The following is a 4,917-nucleotide window of genomic DNA, read 5'->3' on the forward strand; positions in this document are numbered from 1 at the left end:
CGCCCTCCGCACCCCTCCCCCCGGCCCTCAGAGCTCCTCCACCGGCCCTCAAAGCTCATACACTGGCCCTCAAAGCTCCTCCACCGGTCCCTCAGAGCTCCTCCACCGGCCCTCAAAGCTCCTCCACCGGCCCTCACAGCTCATCCACCGGCCCTCACAGCTCATACACTGGCCCTTAAAGCTCCTCCACCGGCCCTCGAATCTCACAGCTCTTCCGTCACCTGCACATCTGCCCCTGCTGCCCTGGTGAGACTCTCCTCATCTGCCCCTAATAAGACTCTTCGCATCTACCCCTGATGAGACTCTCCACACCTGCCCCTGATGACAATCTCCGCACCTGCCCCTGATGAGACAGTAGAAAGGCATCATGGCACACTCACAAGCCAGCATGTAAAACAACTTGTCTCACCACTAAGGACAATGACCGAGGTTTGGATACACGTCTTCTGCAAAGGATGTGTAAGCCGCACTGCCGCGCCAAGGCACCTCTTATAGTGCGGTCCTAACTCTAAACTATGAGAGTCTCCATCTTGGAGCACATGGGGCAGAAGATATCAAATTGGGTGCAGGCCTGTCAGGAGGACGCCCCACCTCCTTAAAGGTACAGAAACACACAAGGGATCCCGCACATCCCATTGGCAGCTGAGAAACCCCATGCGTCGCTGCACCAAATCGGTAAAGCAAAACAAACGACAAACGCACTCAACAATTTGTTACCAGTTATACAGTAAGGTGCACACGAAATGGGCTTTGAACAGTAGAACAGTAGAAAGGCATCATGGCACACTCACAAGCCAGCATGTAAAACAACTTGTCTCACCACTAAGGACAATGACCGAGGTTTGGATACACGTCTTCTGCAAAGGATGTGTAAGCCACACTGCCGCAAAGCCCATTTCGTGTGCACCTTTTACATGCTGGTTTGTGAGTGTGCCATGATGCCTTTCTACATGGGGAGCCAATCTCTGGCAACAGAAATATATGCTGCATCGTAAGATAAAAATCTTGCACCTGGGCCATTTGTTCCTTAGGTTTGCCACTAGTTTCCTTTTTCTTTCTTTCTTTCTTTCTTTCTTTCTTTCTTTCTTTCTTTCTTTCTTTCTTTCTTTCTTTCTTTCTTTCTTTCTTTCTTTCTTTCTCTATTACCCTCCTTCTTTCTTTCTTTCTTTCTTTCTTTCTTTCTTTCTTTCTTTCTTTCTTTCTTTCTTTCTTTCTTTCTTTCTTTCTTTCTTTCTTTCTTTCTTTCTCTATTACCCTCCTTCCTTCTGTTATCGCTCTCTCCATCTTTCTTTCCTTTTTTTCTCACTCTTCCTTCTCTCTATGAATGTCATTTCTTTCTCTTTTTCCCGTTCTCTCTCTATGTAGCTGTTATCTCTCATTTCATTCTTGTTTTTCTCTATCTAGCATCTCAGAAACTGATGACTACATCAGACTCCACGGTCTATACAGATCACAGTTTTACCCTGCAGATTATAATTCTCTTTTCGGCGTGTCCCTTACACAGAGGATCAGTTGCAGTTGTGGCCGGTGCAGCTCTCACACTGCTGTCAATGTATTCCCTATATAGAAAACAAAATACTGTACTGTATATGTGTCACCATTGTATGGGGCATCTCAGCTCCTCTGCTGCCCCCCTCTGGTGGTATTTGGGTGGTGCATTATAGATTACATTTCTGGCATAGGAGGAAACTCCAGCAAAGCTATGATCTCATCTGAGTGAATAGAGTTTTTATGTCACAAAAGAATTCACAAGACTCAAAAAGCAATATGATGTCACCTACTCTGGTTGCTCTGTTGGGCAAAGTCCCAGGCTTCTTATATCTTGTGGGGTTCCAGCGCAGAGCAGGTTCAGGCCGAGGGGTAGGCAGAAAAGGCGGCTGCCTTGGGCTCTTTAACAGTGGGTGTAAAGAGGGCAGAGCCTGCAACCTGTACTACTGAGGTAGTTCATGGTGGGAACCATGAGATTCTTTGAAGGTTCCTTTGCTGTGTGAGTCTCTCCAGGCTCACCTTTTGCCTTCGTTTCTGAAGGACCTTATCCCGACACTGCTCTAGGGACAAGATCTCTCAGCCTTAGTTCCTGGCCCTGTCCCTGCCCATCTTGTGGTTTTCCCTCTCATCTGACTGAACTATATATATATATAATAATCTGAAAACACAAGAGGACACTCACTCGGCACACCGGCCATTCAGAGCATTACTAGTATTTTTATCAATGAATACAAGGCTTTGTCTGACCAGATTAGGGCAGAGTGTGATGTGAGCACCCCTCGTCCAATCAGATAATACCTTACATAGTTACATAGTATTTGAGGTTGAATAAAGACATTAGTCCATCAAGTCCAACCTATTAGGATCTCATTCTAGGAGTACCCGTACCCCTGTATATTACCTGTACCCCTGTATATTACCTGTACCCCTGTATATTACCTGTACCCCTGTATATTACCTGTACCCCTGTATATTACCTGTACCCCTGTATATTACAAATAAAATACAGGACCCCAAGGATTGTGGCGGGTACTGTGGTAGCTCCAACTCCTACAGTACTTTACAGGTTCCCCATGCGCCAATTTGATATTGCATATGCATACTTACATTGGGCCAATCTGGGCCCAGCAGATCCCACCCACCACAGACTGCCTGCAGGAAACTGCAGGAGGGGGCGGAGACAAGACCACAAGGAGAGAGAGGAGCAATGACCGGTCTTTATTACTGGAGGGGGCGGAGACAAGACCAATCACCCTGCACAAGGAGAGAGAGAGCAGCAGTGACCGGTCTTTATTACTGGAGGGGGCGGAGACAAGACCAGTCACCCTGTAGAAGGAGAGAGCTGCAGTGACTGGTCTTTATTACAGGAAGGGGTGGAGACAAGACCAGTCAACCAGGACAAGGAGAGAGAGCAGCAGTGACCGGTCTTTATTACTGGAGGGGGCGGAGACAAGACCGGTCACCCTGCACAAGGAGAGAGAACAGCAGTGCGCGGTCTTTATTACAGGAAGGGGGGGAGACAAGACCAGTCACCCTGTAGAAGGAGAGAGCTGCAGTGACTGGTCTTTATTACAGGAAGGGGGGGAGACAAGACCAGTCACCCTGTAGAAGGAGAGAGCTGCAGTGACTGGTCTTTATTACAGGAAGGGGGGGAGACAAGACCAGTCACCCTGTAGAAGGAGAGAGCTGCAGTGACTGGTCTTTATTACAGGAAGGGGGGGAGACAAGACCAGTCACCCTGTAGAAGGAGAGAGCTGCAGTGACTGGTCTTTATTACAGGATGCTCACACTGGATTACTGCACAGATCTGGAAGCAATACACAAAGCTCACCGAGATTCAGGAAGAACACACACTGTATTTGGATAATATTGGTTTATCCCGGAGTTAAGCTTTAAGGAGCAGTCAGCTGGTGCAGAGAAGTCTTTCCCTGGAAATCTTGTACATTTTTGATGAGATCTCCGGTGAGATTCTATATTTTCATGTCGGTTTTCCTGCAGCAGATTCTTGGCGCGTTCCCTCGGCGTGTCTTCGGGCTCGCCTCTCCGGCTGCACACAATTCATTAAAACAACAAATATCAGAGCGGAGTGAAGAAGTCAGTTTTGTCTCCTAATGATGTACGGACTCGCCTCCGGGGTCCTCCTGGGGAAAAGACAAACTCTTCTTCCTCAATCAGGTCTTCCAGCATCTCCGGGAAGAGATCAGAGATTGCTCTCGGAAGGATACATTGTTGCAGCATTGACAAAGTGAAAAGTATCTTCCTGTTATAGATGAGATTCAGTTACATGTATCCAACTGACCACCAATGGAGAGAATCCTACATCCTGCTGGCTGCTGGTCAGTGTATAATCCACCCTTCAGCGAGGCCTGGCCCTGCTTCGGTGCTGCTCGCCCTCTCCTTCCATTCCTCTCACCCATTCACAAAACTCCTAGTATAGTTTACCCAGAATTCAAGGCGTTCTGTGCATGGGTGAAGGTCAGATCAATGGTAAGATCACCATCACCCAACTCTTCCGTGTCCATCGTCTCCTACCTCCCCTCCATTCCAGCACTGCAGCCTCAGTAAACTGGTATAGGTTATTGGTAGTCTTTGTAAGTCTTTGGCATTAGGTACTTCCGGGAGTGTCCCCCCCGTCACACACCATGGTATCTTCCTCAGAGCCCTCCAGCAAAGCTGAGACCTATAGTGATGTAGGAATTGAGGGATGGAACCTTGGCACGTGGCAGTGGACACAGGCTCCAACACTTTTGACGTTTTCAACGCTGGAGACATTTTTGAAGGCTCAGCTCTTTGCTTAGAGACCTGACAAGGGCTCTTTAAGGACCTCAAGCCTCTGCTTAGTATTTTATTGCATCATGTATTTCGCAGACAGTAGTCCATATCCACAGAGAGAGTGACAGTCCAAGAGATAACCAGAGCCTGTGTAGGTACACGGATGTCACAGAGGTGCTCGGGACACACTGGTGACATGGAATGCTCTAGGATCACTGGATGATGCAGGAGGAACAGGGGTCAGAGGAGTCCCAGGGGCCACTGAAGGCACAGGAGTCACAAAGGACAGAGGTATGTACTGGAGTCACTGGAGACACATAAGTTACAGGAAGCACAGGGGTCACTGGAGACACAGGAGACACTGGAGACACTCAAGACACAGGGGCCACTGGAGACACAGGAGACACTCAAGACATGGGAGACAAATGGGACACTGGAGACACAAAGGTCACTGAAAACACAGGGCCACTGGAGACACTGGAGACACAGGGGCCACTGGAGACAGGGCCGGCCTTAGGGGTGTGCGAGCCGTGCGGCCGCACAGGGCGCCATGGCAACAAGGGCGCCGTGCGGCCGTCACAGCTCATCCTGTGGGCGGCTTCTCTCCCCCTCACCGCTGGCCATCCGATATGACAGCGCTCCCTCGTCCGCCCCCCC

Source organism: Nanorana parkeri, unplaced genomic scaffold (assembly GCF_000935625.1).
Source record: "Nanorana parkeri isolate BGI_ZX_2015 unplaced genomic scaffold, ASM93562v1 scaffold2065, whole genome shotgun sequence".
Classification (NCBI taxonomy): Eukaryota; Metazoa; Chordata; class Amphibia; order Anura; family Dicroglossidae; genus Nanorana; species Nanorana parkeri.